Source organism: Panthera pardus, unplaced genomic scaffold (assembly GCF_024362965.1).
Source record: "Panthera pardus isolate Hobbes unplaced genomic scaffold, ASM2436296v1 HiC_scaffold_24, whole genome shotgun sequence".
Lineage (NCBI taxonomy): Eukaryota > Metazoa > Chordata > Mammalia > Carnivora > Felidae > Panthera > Panthera pardus.
In genome coordinates, this window is record NW_026526810.1 from 2,729,106 (window position 1) to 2,751,323 (window position 22,218).

The window sequence follows — 22,218 nt, forward strand, 5'->3', positions numbered from 1 at the left end:
GTGTTATTCTCTCCATTTTAACAGGTGAGCCAAGGCATGGAGTAGAAAGTGACAGTACATTATTCATTCACACCCAAGGTCACATGATTGAGAAGTGCGAAGCTGAGATTCAAAGCCCAGCCTTTCTGTCCCCCAGCCTTACCACTTACATCATGCTGGGCATTGTTGCATATTTGGAAATCTCACCTAGGGCCAAGTTCTTTATATACTTTCTCTGAGCTATAACAGGATCCAGCCATGAGCTTAAGTGTCAGCGTGTCAGCATTTCAAAACCTGCTACTTCCACATGACCCTAACACCTAGAGCTAAAATTGGGCAGGATCTCAGAGCCCAGACGTTTCTTTCCTTTTGATGATTTCATGGGGGTGGGGGTGGGGCAGGGAGCCCTGAGTGGATAGAGTCCGGATTTGGTAACATGTCCTTAACTGGCCCTTGGGCTTGATCTCATATATTCTTTCCTTATAGTCATAGCCTTGATTAAGAAATGAAGACCCCAGAGGGTGCCTGGGTGGCTCAGTTAATTGAACGTCTGACTTCGGCTCAGGTCATGATCTCGCAGTTCATGGGTTTGAACCCCACATTGGGCTCTCTGCTGTCAGTGCAGAGCCCGCTTCAATCCTAGGTCCCTCCCTCTCTCTGCCCATCCCCCGCTCATGCTCTCTCTCACGCTCTTTCTCAAAAATAAAGTAAAATTTTAAAAAAAGAGAAAAGAAATTAAGATCTCCAAAGAGAAAACTTATCCACAGATTTCCCTACTGTTATTTGAAGGAATGAGGTAATACAATTACTTTATATCTTTAAAACACTTTATTTAGTCTTATGTCTTAAATTATTAGAAAATCGAAACATATAAAAAAAATATCAAGGTAATGAACATTCATTGTAAGCTTGTTATGTATCGGGTGCCTTCTAATCTATATTATTTCATTTACTTCTGGGAAGAAAGTATGCTCACTTTATAGATGAGGAAATTGAGGTTCAGAAATGTTACAAGAATAGGAGGTGGAAGCGTCAGGATTTGAACCCAAAGACCCTTGAATCTTAGCTAGGTGTCATGTCAAACTTTAAGAAGGAAGTCAGATGACTTAAGGAGGTAAACCTTTAGTGAGTAAGTTCTAAGGAACTCAGAACGGTGTCAGGAACATGGTAAGCCTTCTATCAATGTTCACTCCTGTTACGGGTATTGTTATTATCAGAAGACCAACTGTAAGACCTCGTTTCGAAGAGAATCTCTGACACGGTTACTTCTCAACCACATCCAGCAGATCACTTCATACCTAGAGATACGACGGTGACCATTATTCTGATGGTACCACTGGCACGTGACATTTACAGAGTGATTCAGGCTTTGTAAGCCTTCCACTTTTCCATTCTTAGGGAGAAAGGGCTCTCATATGGGTTTCTAGAAGGCTTTCATAGTCCACACCTGGAAGGAAAGATACAGGGATTTTTTTTAAATGTTTATTTATTTGTTTATTTGTGAGCGAGAGAGAGACAGAGCATGAGCAGGGGAGGGGAGAGAGAGAGGGAGACACAGAATCCGAAGCAGGCTCCAGGCTCTGAGCTGTCAGCACAGAGCCCGATGCGGGGCTCGAACTCACGGATCATGAGATCGTGGCCTGAGCTGAAGACAGATGCTCAACCGACTGAACCCCCCAGGCTCCCCGACACAGGGATTGTTAGACATCAGACTGTTGGTGGTGGTTTCAACAAGGCAAACTCAGGCCATTCTTGCCATGAACAGAAAACAGTGATGGGTCAGAGATAAGAGACGCAAGGGCCAAGGCGGTTGAGAAAGGCTTGCTTGGAACTCTGTCTCCCTGAAATGTTTCCAAGGTTGATGGAGAGGATCGGTGTGAACTTCATACAGAAGACAAATCTAATTCCGATAAGGCATAAGGAATGGCCGATATTTAAGGACTGTGGAATTGAATTGAAATTATCCCTCAGTTTTTGCCTTTAAAATTTGCTCTACTTGAGCTACTGCTAGCTTGCTGATCAATTTCTCAGGTGTTTAAAAAAAAAAAAGTTACATTTTGGGCAGAGTGCCCCAGCTACTTCCTTCTCTGGGCCTTTGTTCCTGCTGGTTCTCTGCCTTCTCAGCCTGAGCTCTGCCTGCCGCTTCTCAGGGCTTCCTTCAGCATCATTTCCCCAAAGAAGCCTTGCTAACTGCCTGCCCCGCCTCTCGCTGTCTCCACCCTGGGTGAAGTACCCCTTCTCTGAGCTGGTTGAGACCCCAAGCGTACTTCTCTACCTATATCATAGCTCGTATCACTTTGAATTGATTTCTCTTTCTGCACTGAAAGTATCTGGTAAGTGTCCGAATCTCCACGTGGGCAGGAGCACCTGGGCCTTCTGTCCTTCATCAACATGGTGCCGGGTGTGTGCAGTAATCCCTCAGGAATGACAACGTGGCCTGAACCTCCTCTGAAATAGTGGGCCCCTCACTGTCAGCCGTGCAGATGGTAGCTGGGATCACCTGTTTAAAAAACAACCTACCTTCACTTATTTTGTGAGTACTCTCTCGTTGGCTAAATCTCATTTTGAGAGACAAAAAGATACCTTGAAAGGCGAATCTAAAAATCTAGGTATAGAGATGACAAAAGGACCACAGAAGACAAGGATGAAAGCTTGGGTGATGCGCTTCATTTTCCCCAGAAGGTAGACTTCCCTGGGCCCGCCTGACGTTGTCTCCATTCGTTTGATGTCCCTTTAGGGCAACGGCCGGAAATGGAGATAGATTCTGGCTCCAGCAGCACCAGGCTCTTCTCGCCGATCCTCCTTCCAGTCAAGCTGGGAGCCAAGCCTGGGGCAGGCTATGGTATGCAGGATTTGAATTTTTCCTGGCACATGCGTGAAACAGTGTGATCCAACTGGTAGCAGAAATTCCATGTTTGTGCAGGACAACATCTGCAGATTTTATCTTCAGTACAGCCCAGATACAGTCACACTTGGTATTTAAAGAATGACGGAAACAACCGCAGAAAGAGATAAAATGGCAAGTACTCTCTGTCCAGAGTCTCTGTAGCTGTTTCAAATATGAATAGGCTTTGTAACTAGAAAAGGAAACAGGAAAGATTGGGGGTGGTGGGGAGAGGGAGGGGGTCAGAGATATGAGGATTTATCTATCAGAGCTGGCATATATACAGTAATCAGTCCTGTGTCGGCTTTGGAGTGGAGGGAACACGAACTATCTAGAGCTAGAAAGATGTGGGCTCCTGGTGCTGGCGTGTGCGGAATGATGTAGGTACGAAGTTATTCATGGCAACATTGCTAATATAGAAAGAGATTGGAAACAACCCAATATCCAACAATGGAGGACTGGTTAAGTCACTGATGGTATGCCCATACAATGGAATGCTGTGCTCTGTAAAAGGGAAGGAATGAGGAAGCTCTTAATGTGGCAGGATGAAAAGACATACAAGATATATTGCTCTGGGGAAAAAAGCAAGACACAGGGCAGTGGGCACAGAATGCCATGTTTTGTGTAAAAAAGGAGGAAAAATAAGAACATATATATATTTAAATTTATTTATTTATTTGAGAGAGAGAGAGAGAGAGTGAGAGAGAGAGAGAGAGAGAATGAATGAGCCCGGGAGGGGCAGAGAGAGAGGGAGAGAGAGGGAGAGAGAGAATCCCAAACAGGCTCGACAGAGTCAGCACAGAGTTCCACACGGAGCTCGAACCCACCAACCGTGAGATCACGACCTGAGCTAAAGTCAAGAGTCAGGTGCCCAACTGACGGAACCACCCAATCGCCCCAGAATATATATTCTTACTAAGTGTTATAGGCATAAAGAAATGATGAAAGGATAAAACAAGGAGAAGATGGCAGTTACCTGTGTATGTGGCAAAGAAGACAAAAGGGGAGGGGAGCTGGATATTTGGGGGTCGGGGGTCCGGGAGACTTTTTTATTGTATACCTTGGGATTATTTTGAGACATGGGGTTATATTATCTATTTATAAATCAAATCAAACAAATAAAAAGTCAAACAAACAAGCATCATGGCTCAGCTGCCCCTGGGAATTGACCTACCAACTCCCAGTCTCAATTTTGTCATCAGAATAATGGGGATATTTATATTGCCTGGCCAGCCTGGTGGGTCACTGAGCAACAGAAAGTACTAAGTGCACAGCCTGGAGGGGTGCTTACAAACGTTGGCTGATTTTCCTTCCCTGTGAAAGTGCCAGTGTCTCTCTGACCTGGGCGGGATTGTGATCCCCTGGCTCAAAATTTCTCAAGAAACATCTTGGGAGCAGCTTTCCTGTTTGCCTTCTCATGACCTTATCTGAGTCCTGAGTCCACAGTAAAAAATGGCCAGGGCCCTTATGAGTTCAGTAGCTTCTGAACACTCTTCTTTGAAGTGGGGCAGCCTCTAGAAACCTCTGCTTTGTTTTCCTCTTGGTTGATTTCTTCCAAATGGGCTCCTCTGTTGGGTCAACTCCTGCCCAGTCTCCTGGAGAGTGGTCGCAGGCCTCAGAGCTGCCTGAGGGCGCTCTGAGCATTTGGGAGGATTCAGGTTCACCCTCTGACCACTTTGCTCAATTGCTTTCTCTCCAAATCACTCCTCCGGGCTTCAGTATCCTGGTGAAGTGAGGGGACAGACGCATGGAACCAAAACCTTGTGTCCTAGAGAGGCCAGGGAAGACACCGCGGAGTCAGATTGGGGGCGCTAAAGGGGCAGCCAGCACCCCCCCCCCCCCCTCCCTTTGTGATTTAAGGGCCACGGGGTGCTCTGGCCTCGAGGCTAGTGTTTGATCTGGCGCCGGCCAGAGCAGAGAGCCGCATGGAGAGCGCAGATGTCACGAAAAGAACACTCAGTGCTCGCTGGGGGTTGGACAAAGCCTGCGGTAAACCTGTGCAGACCCTGCGCGTCCTCCTCGGTACGGGGAGCAAGCGCGGCCTCTAGCGGCCGCTCCTAGATCTGCTCTCTGGGGCCTTCATGCTGGTGGGACTGTCCTCTTCCCGCTAGGCCACAGCCCCGGAGGAGCTGTGGGAAAGAGGCGCAGGACCGCCGGAGGACGTTCGTTGTCCCCTGGAAACCTTGGCCAGGCAGAGTCGTGGCCCGTCCTGCAGGGGAGCGAGCGAGTCAGGCCAGGCCTGCCCGCATGCGGCTTGAGTCACATTCCCTCTGGAGCCCTGCTTCTCATGCGAGAGTGCATCCAGAACCCCTCCCCTTCTTCCTTCCTGTGCTTCTGTCCACCTGCTCTCCTCCCCCAGCTCTGTCCCTTTCCCACCTCCGTTATCAGGTTATCTGGGGTCCCACTGAACTTAATCTTCAGGTAGTGATTTGCGGCGCTGGTTGCTGCACGGAATCTGGGGTGCAGGTGGTGGTGGGGCTCCTAGGTCTTGAATGAATGAAGCCAAGCCAGTTTGGGTTAGTTGAGAGCAGACTTGAAGGAGAACCTGAATCATTCACCTGAACCTATTTATTTTCTAGTTATTGGAAAGCACACAACATCCACTCTTTTTCTTGTTATAAAAATTTTGGTATTATGGAATGTTGTGTTGGAAATACTGATGAGACCCTCTGCTTTCATGGAAGATCAATATAAATTCTCTTTTTGTTTCCTTTTGAAAAAAATAAAAACACAAAACAAATCCAAACACTTGAACCCTTGCGTACATGAAACTGTTTTCAGCACTAGGCACTACATTTCCTCTAACCCAAGGTTGGTCCCGTTAGGGCAATTAAAAGGGCATAACATGACACTGACTTTTTGCACACATGCCTTCAAATTTCTGTTTTCTGTATTACAAGCTACTGTCCACCCAGGGTCATAAATCCCCGGAGGGGAGAGTCATATGTCACATCACGTGATGAGCTTTGCATCTGTTTTGCAGCTGTTCATTTTGTACTTTGATTTTGTCTTTTGGAAACCCTAGAGCACGGCTTCTCAAGCACGAATGTGCATATGAATCACTTGGGGATCTTGTTAAGATGCAGGTTCTGAGTCAGGAGGTCTGGGGAGGGCTGAGATTCCCCAGTTCTAAGGAGACGCCAGTCCTGTTGATCTGGACACCACCCCCTGAGTAGTAAGGAGGAGGAGATGTCCTTGGTGATTCCGGTCTGTTCTTTTTCTCATCCTTTCTCTGCCTTTTTTTTTTTTTTTTTTTTTTTTTTTTTTTTAATATCCTGTACTGTAGTCCTGACTGGAGAGAAACCGTGACAGCAAAGTCAAAAGCTATGTTGATACACAATTCGTGGGTAGCATCTTATGCTTCTTCAGGTCATCTGGAAGAACACAAAAGGCTCCTGTAGGCAGCTGTAACTGAAACCAGAGTGACCACAGCAATCTGTGTGTGAGCCACCGGGAACACACCCTAAACCAGTGGTTTGAATTCCCTTGCCCTTATGTTCCTGACATAAGAGAAGCAGCAGGTGGTTGCCCAAGACTCTGGTCTTCTGTCTCTTCTTTATAGATGCTGTGATCTAGGCAGGGTTCCTCAGCCGCGGTGCTGGTGATATTTGGGGCTGGATCATTGTTTGCCGCAGGGAAGGCGGTGTGCCCCGTGCATTGAGGGTGTTCAACAGCATCCCTGGACTCCACCCACTTGACTCCAGTAGCCCCATCCCACCTCCACTCAGTAGGTTAAGTATCCGACTTCAGCTCAGGTCACGATCTCGTGGTTAGTGGTTTCAAGCCCCACATCGGGCTCCTCGCTGGCAGTGTGAAGCCTGCTTGGGATTCTCTCTGTCTCTGTGTCTCTCTTTCTCTCTCCCTCTCTCCGCCCCTCCCCAACTCACACACACACTCTCTCTCTCAAAGTAAATACATAAACTTAAAAAAACACCCTAAGACTATAAATTGCTGTCTTTCTTTGCATCCCCCTATTCAGTTTGTTCTCAAAGAGGCAGTAACTGCGGTCTAATGGACAGCATTTTGGCCTTGGGGGCTGAGGATTCGAGTTGGAATCCCAGCGATGCAACTTACTAACGATGACCTCGAATGAATGGGTCATTTAATATCCACAAATCTCTGTCTCTTCAGCTTGGAATATGGGTTATTTATTCCTAGCTCATAAGTTGCTGTGAAGGTTAAAGGAGATTAACGAGGGTATGGAGAATATAGTACCTGCCTTTTGAGAGTGCTCAATAAGGTATGCGTGTTTGTATGTCATTTATTTATTTATGCATCCAGTAAATAGGGGACACAGATTTTGGGTCAGGGAATACGATCCTATACTAAGTGCTTGGAATATTTCAGAAGAATGAAAATGATCCAGAAGAGGAAAGGAAGAGCCAGGAGGATTGGGTCAGTCATCTCCTCAACATGAACATCTATCTGGAAGCCTCTAAATTGGCCCCCCCAAGAGATTGGTTGCAAGAAGGAAGAAATATCTGTATTAGGAGAGATGGGCTTCCCTGATGAGTTCTCAAAGTGTTGTCCCAACACCAGCAGCAGCAGCACGTGGGAGCTTGTCAGAAGTGAAACCACAAGGGCCAGACCCTAATTCTCATTTGATTCATGGGCAAGAATCTCAGGCCCTCATTCAGAGCTGTTTTCTGGTCTTTTTTTTTTTTTTTTTTAATGTTTATTTTTGAGAGAGAGAGAGAAGCAGAGCACAAGCAGAGGAGGGGGAGAGAGAGAGGGGACACAGAATCCGAAGCAGGCTCCAGGCTCTGAGATATCAGCACAGAGCCTGACGCAGGGCCTTGAACTCACAGACCGTGAGATCATGACCTGAGCTGAAGTCGGACGCTTAACCGCCTGAGTCACCCAGGCGTCCCTTTCTTTTTTCTTTTTTTTTTCTCTTAAGAAATGATGTGTAATTGACCTATGACATTATATTAATTTCAGGTGTATAACACAATGGTTCAAAATTTGCGTATGTTGTGAAATGATCACTATGGTAAGTCTAGTTAACACCTATCACCATATGTAGTTACAGCATTTTTTTTCTTGTGATGGGAACTTTGAAGATTTACTCTCTTAGCAACTTTCAAATATGCAATACAGTATTACTAACTATAGTTGCCATTCGGCACATTACATCCCTGTGACTTATTTTACAACTGGGAATTTGTACCTTTTGTCTTCCTTCACTCATTTTGCCCACTCTCTGCCCTCCACTTCTGCCAACCACCAATCTGTTGTCTGCATGGATGAGCTTGGTTACTGTTTTTGTTTTAATTTTTTAATTTTTATTTTTTAAATGTTTATTTTTGAGAGAGAGAGAGAGAACACTAGTGAGGGAGGGGCAGAGAGAGAGAGACAGAGAGACAGACAGACAGAGGATCCAAAGCAGGCTCTGAGCTCTTAGCCCAGTGCAGGGCTCAAACACACGAACTGTGAGATCATGCCCTCAGTCAAAGTCAGATGCTTAACCAACTGAGCCAGCCAGGCCCCCCTGTTTTTTGTACTCTTAGATTTCACATGCAAGTGAGATTATATGGTGTTTGTCTTATTTCACTTAGCATAATGCCCTCAAGTTTCATTCACGTTGTCACAAATGACAAGAGTTCATTCTTGCTTATGGCTTAATAATATTCTGCTGTATATTTTTACATATAAAATGTTCTTTATCCATTCATCTATTGATGGACGCTTAGGTTGTTTCCATATTTTGGCTATTGTAAACAATGTTGCAATGAACATGGGGGTGCATATATCTTTTTGAGTTAGTGTTCTCATTTTCTTTGATAAATACTCAGAAGTGGATCATATGATAATTCTATTTTTAATTGTTTGAGGAAACCCCATACACTTTTCTGTGGTGGCTTCACCAATTTACATTCCTGCCATCAGTGCACAGGGTTCTGTTTTCTCTAAACCCTCACCAACACTTGTTATTTCTTGTCTTTTTGATAATGGCCACACTAACAGGTGTGAGGTAGTACCTCAATGTGGTTTTGATTTGCATTTTCCTGATGATTAGTGATGTTGAGTATCTTTTTCATCTGTCTGTTGGCCATCTGTATGTCTTCTTTGGATACGTGTTCAGATTCTCTGCCCCATCAGAATGTTTGTTTGTCTTTTGCTATTGGGTTATATGTGTTCTATGTATATTTTGAATATTAGCCCCTTATCAGATATTTGATTTGTAAATATTTTCCCCCATTCAGCAGGTTGCCTTTTCATTTTGTTGATGGTTTCCTTTGCTGAGCAGAAGCTTTTTAGTTGGATGGAGTCCCACTTGTTTATTTCTGCTTTTATTGCTTTTGCTTTTGGTGTTGTGTACAAGAAGTCATCACCAAGACCTATGGCAAGAAGCTTACTGCTTATGTTTTCTTCCAGGAGTTTTATGGTTTCAGGTCTTACATTTGAGTCTTTAATATATTTTCAGTTACTTTTTGCACATGGTCCAGTTTCATTCTTTTGCATGTGGCTGCCCGGTTTTCTCAATGCCATTTATTGAAGAGGCTGTCCTTTCCCCATTGGATACTCTTGGCTTCTCTGTCATAAATGAATTGGCCATATATGAGTGGAGTCAGAGTTTTTTCTTAGGTTTGCTTTCTACAAAGTATGAATTTTATAATCCATAGCAGAGAAGAAACGGCAAATTAGTAGATATGATGTAGACCTATTAGAAGTAGGGAAAATGAAGGCAAAAATAAGACGACAATTGATAAAGAATGAAAAACTCCCAAATGTTAAGACTGGACTTGGGTCCTTCAACATAGGGCAAACAGCCACATACCCTTCAATAAATCCTGTGGTCATTACTTAATATCCTAAAAGTAGATATTTGTCAAATGGCCTAGAATTGAGAAAAACTTATTTTTTAAAAGTTTATTTATTTATTTTTGAGAGAGAGAGAGTGAGTCTGAGCAGGGGAGGGACAGAGAGAGGGAGAGAGAGAATCCCAAGTGGGGACGTGGGGCTTGAACCTATGAACTGTCAGATCAGCTGACATTAGAAGTCGGAAGCTTAACCGATTGGGCCACCCAGGCGCCCCGAATTGAGAAAAGTTTAAACCATGTTCTTTGTTCTATGGTTTAAAATCCATAGTATGATGTAAGTTTCAGAAAGGTTTTTAGAAATAATATACTTCAAATAAATAAAATTTGAGTACTTTCAGGAGTTAGCTTTATTTGGGAATGTCACTCGATGGTATGCTTCCTTCCCAAGAAAGTAATCATGAGGCACTGCTGTAACTTGTTAGAGGTCAAGAGCCATGCCCCATACTTTTTCTATAGCTACCTGAGCACACTGTAAGAACTCAAACACATGTTGGCTGATTAGGCTTCTTTGCCGGCATTGAGATAAAAATTACAGAAACTCAATTGTTTTTGTAGCCATCATGCTGTTCCCACTTTGTCCTATTGTTGCTTCTTTCTTCAAAGTCCAACATTCTCTGTATCGATTGCTTTTTTTCCTTTGGAGATAGTGAAATTTATGCAAGGAGAGCAACCTTGCTGGGAACATTAGTTTCCTTTCCATGTTGTCTTTCCATGGCAGTGAACTCACCGGCTAACTCCCTTTGGGTACTAATCATAGTCATCGATCTTTACGAGCTGAGTGGTTTTCATCCTTTATTACCAGCTAGGAAGACCATTGTTTCAGGGATCGGCCATTTGTTGAGATGACTTATTAGGAAGGCCTTAACAAATTCTCAAAGTGTGGTCCTTGGACCACCAGCTGCAGCATCACCTGGGACCTTGTCAGAAATGCAAATTTTCTGGCCCCTCTCAGACTTACCGAATTAGAAACACAGTGGGTGGGACCCAGAACAAGCCCTCCAGGTGATTCTGATGCATGGTCAAGTTTGAGATTCAGTGCTTGAGATAAGAGTCCCAGTCTTCCTCCACCTCTCCGCTTTTGCACCCTCATGGGGACAAGCTGTTCTCAATTCAGAATATTTGGACTATAAATTTAGAGAGGTATGCAAGCTTCGTAAAAAGATCTGGCTGAGATAAACCTGGCTTAAAAAAATTTTTTTTAATGTTTATTTATTTTTGAGACAGAGAGAGACAGAGCATGAGCAGGGGATGGGCAGAGAGAGGGAGACACAGAATCTGAAGCAGGTTCCAGGCACCGAAATGTCAGCACAGAGCCTGGCACGGGGCTCGAACTCACAAACCATGAGATCATGACCTGAACTGAAGTCTGACGCTTAACCGACTGAGCCACCCAGGTGCCCCGAGATAAATCTGGTTTTAAATTTTAGCTCTGCCACTTACTAGCTACAAGTCTTTGAGCACATTCTTTTTTTTTTTTTTTTTTTAATTTTTTTTAATGTTTGTTATTGAGAGAGAGAGAGTGAGAGACACAGAGCATGAGCAGGGGAGGCGCAGAGAGAGAGGGAGACACAGAATCCGAAGCAGGCTCCAGGCTCCGTGCTGTCAGCACAGAACCTGACACGGGGCTCGAACCCACAAACTGCGAGATCATGACCTGAGCTGAAGTCGGACGCCCAACCGACTGAGCCATGCAGGTGCCCCTCTGAGCACATTCTTAACACACTAAATGTTATTAGCCATTTTGAGACTTGGTTTATATAATGCTTTCCTCAAAGGGCTGTCCCAAAGACAGAAAGAGCTACTGTGTGTTATAGCACTTTGTACAAAGCTTCACACACAAAAAAGGCTAAATGTTAGGACTCTTGTCCTTCCTTATTTTGTTTAGGCATCAGACATTTCCACTTGGAGAATGTTTTCCCATAAAAACAACATATGGTACTCAGAATCAAATGTACCTGAAATACTAAGATTAGCATTATACTTTAGACATGTTATGGGTTCAAAACAAGCCCAACAGGCTTTTGTGTATTGACCTGGGAACTTAATGATCCAGTTATTTCTTCATTTACTCGTGCCTTTAAAAAGCACAATACCATTTCCCTATAGGGAATTATATTCCAGCTTCCAAAATGTAATTTACACATGACTTTTGGGACATGCTCTGTTCATTAGAGTTTCTAGGCATATAGGGTATCTTTAATGTAATCCAGATAGTCAAACTCAAGGAGCCAGGGATTGGGAAGCTCCGTAAAATGAGTGTCTTTCCTCAATGCTAATAATATACTTTGTAATTAAGCAAAGCTCAAAGGACAGCATAGTTGTGACTTGTTTTTGGTGGTGACTATGCTAAGTTGAAATGATGAAGTCAGACACTAAGGCAAAGTGGAGCTGACTTGAGGCACAGAGGAAAGTGGAAACGCCCATTTTGGGCACCTGTTGGCCATGAAGTAAAACTCATTGTCTGCAGGATAAATTTCTCACTGTGCATCTCGTTAACTCAGTTACCACATCATCAGGTGCCTTCAACGCTAGAGTTCAAGGGCAAGAGCTCCAGGTGCCTGAAATGAACCACTCACATTTTCTGCCTAACGGGAAAGGCACACGTGGCGAGGTGACATCTCAACTTTTGTTTGAGGTCAATGATACATTTTCCCTTCCTTAAACTTGGTCTGTCAAAATGTAAGTGGATGTGTCCCACGGGGACTGCTAATTTATTTGAAGCAGCGTGGTATGGCGGACAGCAGTGCATATGGGGCAGAATATCTGGGTTATAACCTTGGCCTTCCTTGTTGCAAGCAAGGTGATCTTTGATAAGTCATGCAACCCTTCTGAGCCTGAGTTTTCACTCATGTAAAAGGGTGGTGGTAATAATAATAACAATAGTAATAATACCCAACCTTCCTAATTCACGGGGCTATTGTTACAAGGAACAAATGAAATGACATATATGAATATCCTAACCCTGCCTTTAGGAGCATGGAATATTTAGCCAGAAAAATCCCTAGGAAGGTATCAGATGGAGCTTTTTTAACTACAGGGAGACCTTTTGATGGCAGAAAGCAACGGAAGCAACTACAGATGGAATGGCCTTGAGTAACATGAAAGATTTTTCAAGACAGCATTCGACTTGGGAGTTCCTCTTTTCCTTTTTTTTTTTTTTTTTTAGTTTTTTAAAAATTTTTTAAAATTTTTAAAAATTTATTTATTTTGAGAGAGAGAGTTGGGGGGGGGAGGGGCAGAGAGAGGGAGACACAGAATCCCAAGCAGGCTCCAGGCTCTGAGCTGTCAGCATAGAGCCCGATGTGGGGCTCGAACTCATGAACCGTGAGATCACAACCTGAGCCCAAGTTGGATGCTTAACTGACTGAGCCACCCAGGCACCCCATCTTTTCCTACTTACAGCCAAGGACTCTCTACCCCTTCCGCCCCAGCTGGAGAAGGTGTTCCCAAAGGTTTCTGACAGGTGACTGCAGGGGTGGCCTGCAGCTGGTGTTTGCAGAATGTCTTCATTTAAACATACCAACCACATTTCAGCACTTGTGTGAATGTTCAGCATCAGTGGGAACACATGAACTACAGCGACAGAAATGCAGTTGAAGAATCTGAACTTAAAAAACTATAAAGAGTAAAGCCATGTTGCCCTGTCATTTATCTACTTCTTTTTAAAAGTTTATTTTTTAATTTATTTTCAGAGAGAGAGAGAGAGATTGTAAGTGGGGAAGGGGCAAAGACAGAGAGGGAGAGAGAGAATTCCAAGCAGGCGCCACAGGGCCCGGTGTGGGGCTTGAACTCACGAATTCATGAACTGTGAGATCATGACCTGAGCCGAAATCAAGAGTTGAATGCTTAAGTGACTCAGCCACCCAGGCATCCTGCCCTGTCATTTATGATTGTCTTTTGCCCATCCTGGCAAAGAGAAGGAGGTTTAGTATCTGAAGGGGTAGAACAGAGAACCTCTGGATGGGGTACTTCAGACATACTTATGGGAGTGGGCACCATACTATACGAACACAGATTAAGTGACCATATGTACTCTAAATTCAGAACAAATGGACCTCTAGCCCTGCTTTTCCAGTTGGCTGCCAGACCAGGGCTTTTACCTCTGGTCAGGACATTGGAAGGCTATTCTTGGAGAAACAGATCAAAGAATGAAGAGCTATTTATACTGACATCAGAGTTTCACCTTAAAAGGCACCACCCGTCCAAACCTACAGTGAAGTTCAAAGTCACCAAAACTCATCATATGCCCAGAGCTTCCAACCAGCTTTTCTTCTCTACTGGTTATTATGTGTGGATGACCAAAAAGTCCTAGGTATCTGAGGAAAGTCTCTATCATGATAGGTTGAGATGAAAAAGGCAAACAGACAGCAGCAATGCAAAGCATACAGAGACAAGACAGGGAGAATAACACATAATAAAAAAAAAGAAGCTCTTAAATTCTCAGAAGGAGGGCGCCTGGGTGGCTCAGCCAGTTAAGTGTCTGACTCTTGGTTTTGGCTCAGGTCATGATCTCACAGTTCGTGGTTTCAAGCCCCGCATTGGGTTCTGTGCTGACACGGTTTGGCCTGCTTGGGATTCTCTCTTTCTCTCTCTCTCTCTCTCTCTCTCTCACACACACACACACACACACACACACACACACACACACTCCTTCTCTCTCTGCCCCTCCTCCGGCTCTCTCTCTCTCTCTTAAAAATAAATAAATAAACTTAAAAAAAAATTCCCAGAAGGAAAGGAGAACATACTGTGTCCATGGGGGGAGAAAAAAAAAAAACAAAAAAACACCCTGGAGGCTATAAAAAAGAAACACTCAGGACAAAATGTGCTTCTAGAAATACAAACTCAATAGATGAAAATTACCCAGAAAGTAGAGTAGGAAATATAGAAATGGAAGCTAGAATAACAATGTGAGAAAATTAGATCAGTACAGGAGATCCAATATCTAAATAACTTGAGTTCCCAGAATGAGAGAACAGAGAAAAAAAGGGGATGAAATCATCAAAGAAAAACTTGAAAAAAATGTCCCTGAGTTAAAAAACAGAAGTTGCCAGATTCAAAAGGTTTATTGAATGTACAGCGAAATGGATAAAAATAGACTTACAACAAGGCATAGCTTGTGAAATTTTGGAATGCTGTTAACAAACAACTTTCTGCAAGCTTCCAACGAGAAAAAGAAAGGATAAATAAAAAGGATTAGGAAGAAAAATGGGTTTGGACATGCTTTTAAAATTCTTAACAAAAACTCCATCTTAGAATTCTCTACCCAAACTATCACTTAAGTTTGAGAATTGAAAAAATACATTTTTGGGCACACACAGTCTCAAAACCTTTATGTCTCATGCACTCTTTCTCAAGAATCTCATCTCGAGTATGACGTAGTCCACCGAAAACGAGAGAACAAATCAAGAGAGACACAGTGCACAGGAATTAGGACATCCAGTGAGAAAAGAGGAGGCCTCCCATCTTCTGAAGATCCCAGAAGGAGAGCTGTGCTTACACTGTGGCCAGCTGGCCCAGATTGGAGGAGTGAACTTGACAGACAGGTTGAGCGCTGCATTAGCAAGATCCCCAACTGCCAGGGTGCCTGGGTGGCTCAGTCAGTTGAGGTCTGACTTTGGCTCTGGCCATGATCTCATAGTTCGTGTGAGTGCAAGCCCTGCATTGGGCTCGCTGCTGTCAGTGCAGAGCCCCCTTTGGATCCTCTGTCCCCCTCTGTCTCTGCCCCTCCCCTGCTTCAGCCCTCTCTCTCAAAAATAAATAAAACATTAAAAAAAAAATCCCCAACTCCCACGGACTTTTCTTTCCATTCGAGAACAGTGTGTTTGATAATCATACTGGCTTGTCTTGACCACATACTGACTCCTGAGAGCCAGCAATAAAGTCATAGGTTTGTGTGTTTATTTATTTAATTTTTTTTAACGGTTGTTTTTGAGAGACACAGAGAGAGACAGAGCATGAGCCAGAGAGAGGTCGAGAGGGAGACACAAAATCCAAAGCAGGCTCCAGGCTCTGGGCTGTCAGCACAAAGCCCGATCCAGGGCTTGAACTCACAAACTGTGAGATCATGGCCTGAGCCAAAGTCGGGCTGAGCCACCCAGGCACCCCATAAGTCATAAGTTTAGAATCAGAAAATACTCAATGGTCCGCTAATAATGCTGCATGTCCTATACCTGGCTCATACTTTGGTCCTGCCCGGTTGCCCCAACTGTGGCAAGCTCTCTGTTTCCAAGGACTCACTGACAAGCTGTGGCCCTACATGTGGCCCTTCCAGAAGGGGTGGAAGGTGAAGCCAGACTCGGACTCAAGGGACTCTGCTCACTTTTGCTTTTTCCAGGAGCCTTCGGCTAAAACAGGCATTCATTATTGCCTATTTCTTCCATGGCTAGGGTGGGCTGACTACTGAGTTTTTCAAAATGAAATAATGCATTGTTTAGGGACACATATACTCATGGTACAATTCTTATTTTTTTAATATAAAAGATGGCTTGACATTAAAATGAGGATTGTGGTTAATTCTCTGGGGAGTAAGTGGGGCAGGACGGAGTTAGAGAGGGGCACACAGTGGACCTTAAAATTAACACTTGTAATAGGGACGCCTAGCTAGCACAGTTGTTAGAGCACATGACGTTTGATCCCGAGGTCATGGGTTCAAGCCCCACCTTGGGTGTAGAGCTTTCTTAATAAATCAAAATCAAAATAAAAAAAAATCACCTGTAATGTATTTCTAAGCCTAGGTTGTGGGACATTGCTGCTTAACTATTTTTAAAGTGTAATATATGTTTATACAGTCTTCTCTCTGTATTATATATGTTGGGATAAAATTGTTGAAATAAAAATGAACTGAAAGTCCTGTTTCTCGAGTGGATGCTTGAGTGATCCTGGGCCCCAGTGAGGCAGATCTAAGGCAGAGTTATTTTGACTTTGATAGAGAGGAGGAAACTCCCAATTACTTAGGTATTAAATTCTCCTAGGAAGCTTTTTTTTTTTTTTTTTTTTTTCCCCCTGACTTGCAGAGGCCTGTTCTTTAGGGATTGAGTCACTGGAAACATTAGGAAAGATGTGGTTACTTCTTTACCAACTGCTGGGCCCTGCTTGTTCTCTGCCTTAATTCAGATATTACTGGGGGATGGGGAGCCCCTAATTATAGTCAGTTACTGACTCATAACCATACTTTGCTCGTGGTTATTTCCTCTGAGAAGAATATATGTGGTGTTTCTGCCTGACGTGTGTGTGTGTGTGTGTGTGTGTGTGTGTGTGTGTGTATCATTGCTCCAGAATGTCTTTACATGACCTTCAGCACAGGGTGGGCCTTGCTGGGAAGGCTTCGCCAGCTTCAGCGGAGGGCTGGGCATCTCTAGAAGACACGCCCAGGCGATGGGTGTGGCTTGTAAGTGTCCAGTCTCACGGCTGTCATTTCACATTACCTGCTGTGTGGTCAGTAGTAACGGAACAGAATATGGAAGCTGACCTGTTCCTCTGGACTAGTCAGGACTCTAGGTTGCAAGGGGCAGAAAACCAACCCACAGATTAAACCACGAAGAGATTTATAGGCTCACTTAACTTTGCAGCGAAGAAGGAGATTCTGGCCCAACTGGACCCAAGCGTTCCAACAAGATCGTTAGCATGTTTCTATCCGCTTTCTCCAGTCCTGGCTTCTTTTTCAGGCTCTTATTGGCTTGCCCAGGGCCAGGTGACCATCCCTGATGCAATCACATGGACTGGAGTGGTAGACTGGTCTCATTGACAGCATATATACATATCCATCCCTGTCGGGGCTCCTGGGTGGCTCAGTCGGTTGAGCGTCCGACTTCAGGTCAGGTCATGATCTCACACTCTGAGTTTGAGCCCTGCATGGGGCTCTGTACTGACAGCTCAGAGCCTGGAGCTGCTTCAGATTCTGTGTCTCCTTCTCTCTCTGCCCCTCCCCCGCTCATGCTCTGTCTCCTCTGTCTCAAAAGTAAATAAACATAAAAAAAAAAATTTATATACCCACCCCTGTCCTGGGGAGGGGCTTGGATCCACCATCTGACATGGCCTGAGAGAAGAAAAGGTAGTTTTCACTACAGCAGCTATGCACACATAGAAACTACCCCTGGAGTCAATTTTCAATAACTAATGTTTGAATTTATATGATGTCATGATAAATTTTAGGTCTGAGTTATGAACTACCATTATCTTCTGACCTGGGCATAGTTTATAAGTCTTCACACTTAAAAAAAACCATGCTTAAAAACCTTGAGGGGCACCTGGGTGGCTCAGTCAGTTGAGTGTCTGACTTTGGCTCAGGTCCTGACCTCATGGTGGGTGAGTTCGAGCCCCACCATGGGCTCTCTGCTGTCCATTCCCCTTCTCTACCCTTCCTCTGCTGGCGCTCGCTCTCTCTCACAAATAAGTAACTGTTAAAAAATAAAAAAAATTAAAATCTTAAAAAAAAACTTAAAAAACGTTGAGGTTTCCAATTCAGACGAGTAAAGAAAGTCGTTGTTACTAAAGCAGTTTGACAGGAATAGAGTCCTTATGTCTGAATACTGAATGGGGGAAAAGTTAACAGGAGAAGTCAATCTGCTGCCTCTGATGGGTCTCAGAATAATTTACTCTGACTTGGGGCCTTCAATTCGATTTGATTAAGCAGTTCATGGTTTCGGCCTAGTTCAAAGACTTGTGCATGCAGTGTTCCCACTGAAGGGATTTCTTTCACAGTACCTGGGGAAAAAAGGGCTTTTAGATCTAAGAAGTTTGTCCCAAAACTCCTCCTTTATTATTTATTATTTCTCACTTGGTATTGTGCCTTCTCTGTGGGGACCTACATTACTCTCTTTCGTTGCACAGTGGGCTTTGGGGATACACTGCTTGCTTGCAAATGCCTTACTAACTCTGTGACGTCGACTCCGTTAGTCACTTCGCCTCTCTGCGTCTTCCGTTCCCTCATCTGGGAAAACCTCCTACATAGGATTGCCTGCAGAAACTCCTTAGGACCTTGCTGGGCACACAGTGAGCACTTTATGAGTGATTTCTACCACTCTCATTATTTCAGGGGCTCTCAAAGCACACAGCCAAGGGGCCTGTTTGACTTCTGGTTGCGATGGGAGCGTGGAGGGCAGAGGGCAGGCGCCCGAAGCTGGGAAGCCCTATTAAAAGTAGAACAGAAATAGACAGGAGGAAACCAAGCGCTTTCTCTTCAGATTGCTATCAAACCACGCTTCGTTGCAGACTCTGGACTTGGGTATGGCCAGAGATCAAAGGCCCTCTTATGTGCGGTGACATTTCTGAGCACAGGGCTGAGTTGTAAAACTCTTGAATGGAAGATTTTGGCACTTGGAACAGCTTGGGATAGAAAGGCAGAATTTTTATAGAGGCGATTCATAGAACTGCTTATACTCATGGAGAATCCAGACTGTTATGACTCACTTGTCTCTTTATTGCTTTGGACCAAGAACTGTTGTTTCCTTTTAAGTCCCTCTGTAGGAGCTGAGCTACAGCCTAAGGCCGACATAACTCTTTCGGGAAGACAGTGTGGCTTCAGTGAGCGTGAACAGGAATACCCCCTTGTTGGGCTGTGGGTCAAGCGTACTGGACAAGCCGAAAAAGGATTTTATTTTTACCAGGAGATAGAGTTTCTTTTGGAAACTGGCAGCATCCTTAATGCTTCTTTAGCTTCAGATAAGCTTCCCTTTTGTCTGTCTGCCCTTTTCGTCGTATGAAAGCATAGGCTAAATTTGATTGTGTGACAAGCAGGGGGACAGTGGAACAACTTTGGGAAGTAGAAATCAGTGTGCCTGGGTGGCCTGCTATGCAATTAGGGATAGCAGAAGGGGTCATTTGGAGTCCGGCTTGCCCGAGGTTCTGTTGGGTCTCCTGGGAAGCACTGGGAAGCGGATTTTTGGGCTGATGGTAAGGCCTCGTGTGGTAGGCAGACTTCTAAGACAGCTCCCGGTTCCCCACCTCCTGGCACTTTACTCCTTCGTGTAACCTCCTCCTCATGTGTTCTTGCTGGATCTAGTGACCTGCTTCCCATGAACAGAATAGAACAAAGGTAGTGGGATGTCACTTGCATTATTAGGTTACAAAGGACTGTGATTTCTACCTTGCAAGGACACTCTTTCTTGTTGCCCCTTTCTCATACTCTTCCTTGTCTTCTCTTTTATGCTTTGAGGAAGCCTGATGCCATGTTGGAAAGGCCCATGTGGCAGGGAACTGAAGGTGGCTTTTGGTCTATATCCTGCAAAGAACTGATACCCTCAGTCCAATACCTGTGAGGAACTGAGTCCTGGCACACTAGGGGAGTTTGGAAGCATGTCCTGCCCCAGTTGAACCTTGAGTTGACTGCAGTCCAGCTGTCACCTTGACTTCTGTCTTGTGAGAGGCCCTGAACCAGAGGACCCAGTCAGGCATTGCCTGGCTTCCTGGCCCTCTGAAACTGTGATTTGTGTATTGTTTTAATTTGCTAAATTTGGGCGTAATTTTTAATGCCTCAGTAGGTAACTAATATAGCAGGTCAATAACATTTACCATCTCAAGCAAAGAGGGAAACAAAGTCTGCCCTCAAACTCTGGGGTTTTGAGTTCTCAAAGTGGGTTGGGAACTCACTATGAGGTAGCAGATTATCCTGAATTCACTGAGACAGAGTTTCTGGGTCTCTGAAGAACACGGTCTAGGGTTAGGTATGTCTTTAATATAGTACCTAGGGTTTATCTCAAGACCTTGGGAAAGAATGCCAGAACCAGAAAAGCCATGATTTCTCTGGGATCCTGACTGAAGTTGAAGTCACTGGTTGGGAGGAAATCTACCCCCTTTGGTGACAAAGAGTACGAAGTGATAAGTGTGAGACGGAGAAGCACATTCAGGTCTTCATTCACTGATAACTCTGGTTTCAGAATAGGATTACCATATGGGGGGCACCTGGGTGGCTCAGTTGGCTAAGTATTCAACTCTTGATCTCAGCTGAGGTCTTGATCTCAGGGTGTTGATTGATCTCAGGGTCATGAAATGAAGCCTTGCATTGGGCTTCAAGCTCGGTGTGGAGCCTGCTTCAAAAAAAAAAAAAAAAAAAAAAAAAAGGAAGGGGGAGGAGCCAAGACAGCAGAACAGCATGGAAGTTTTTTCTGTGTCTGGTGTCCATGAGATACTGCCAGACCAACAATAAACCATCCTGCACACCTAGAAAACTGATCTGAGGAATAACACAACAATCTGCACAACCTGAACCACGGAATCAGCAGGTATGCGGCGCAGAGAGGTGAACTGGGGGAGAGAGAAGCTGTGGAGGGCAGGGAGCCACTTTTGCCGCGAAGAGAGGACGGAGACGGGGGCGGGGAGAGAATAGGGGAAAAGCATCCCCCCCCCCCCCCAAAAGCAGCTGGAGAGAAAGTGGAAAAGTGGAAACAGCCACAGGGACTGAACTAAAAAGGGAGAAAGGAGAGGGTTTAAATTCCATTAAGACTATAAACAGGGGGGGCACAGAGTCTGAAACTGCAGCTCGATACCTGGTGGTGCTCTGATGGGAAGGGCAGATCCTCAGGAGCAGAGTGGGGCCCAGGGTTCTTCAGGCCACATGGGGAGAGGCGGCTCCCCTGCTGGGAGGACACCTGGTAGAGGCTGTGTGGGTCCCCAAAGGCAAGGCCCCAGTGGACCCGGGAGAACAACCACATTCGCTGGTGCTGGAACAAGGTCGTTAAGGGTGAAGCCTGGTGCCAGGTGTGTGTTGTGAGTTTCCATAGTCCCTGAAATGCTGCTGCTGGACTATCTCGCAAACCTTTTCTGGGGTGGGCTGGCACCCGGCCGCAGTCTCTTGGCTTCGGCAGCAGCAGGGTTCCGTGAATGTTCCTGGGTGTGGCCGGCACCGGCCAGTGCTCGGTGAGAAGGTCCCGCAGAGGATCCGAGCGGGTCAGAGCTGTGGTCCCTCAGAAGTAAGGGGTCAGGAAACATAGCTGCATCTGAGATAAAACTCAGGAGGGAAGGGCTGCCTGGGGCTTGGTCACCGACAGCGTAAAAGCGGGAGTGGTCAGAGGCCGAAGACAAAGGACGGGTGCACAATTGCGCATCGGGGAGAACAGAGTTCGATACTAGCGACTGAGTTGCTGGGTGTCAGGGCCACTGTTCCCGCGCATGCGCATAGGTACCTACAAGCACCAAAGCAATCCTCCCCAGTAAGCTAGCTAAGCAGCGCCATCTAGTGGAGAACGGAGCCGTTACACTAAGCCCTGCCCAACTGGGCCAACCTCACTCTTCAGGAACACAAGTCTCTCCCCCTGCTTAGTTTATGGACTATAACGTGCTTCATAGTTTGACTTATAGGGGAAAACAAAGTAATTTCAGTAGTATTTCAGTCTATTTGCCGGTCCGTCTATTCAATTTTCTTTCTTTTCTTTTTTTTTCCTTTTTTCCTTTCTTTTTTCTTTTTTCTCTTTTTCGTTTCTTTTCTTTTTCTTGAATACAGAAAGAGAAAAAAATCATTTTTATTTTCAATTTTTATTAAAAATAGTTTTCTTTCATTTTTTTTACTATATTTTTACTTTTGTGTAAATTTTTTTC

The 22,218-nt window shown here is 44.7% G+C and overlaps 1 long non-coding RNA gene across 1 annotated transcript; it reads right to left on the reverse strand.

Moving 5' to 3' along the window:
• Nucleotides 1-788: 788 nt before the first annotated feature.
• Nucleotides 789-21,951, reverse strand: LOC109273392 (uncharacterized). Its single transcript, XR_008416976.1, has 2 exons — nt 21,171-21,951; nt 789-1,426 (listed from the first exon to the last, which is right to left on the reverse strand). It is a non-coding gene; the product is annotated as an uncharacterized LOC109273392 (long non-coding RNA).
• Between the last annotated feature and the right edge of the window lie 267 nt (nt 21,952-22,218).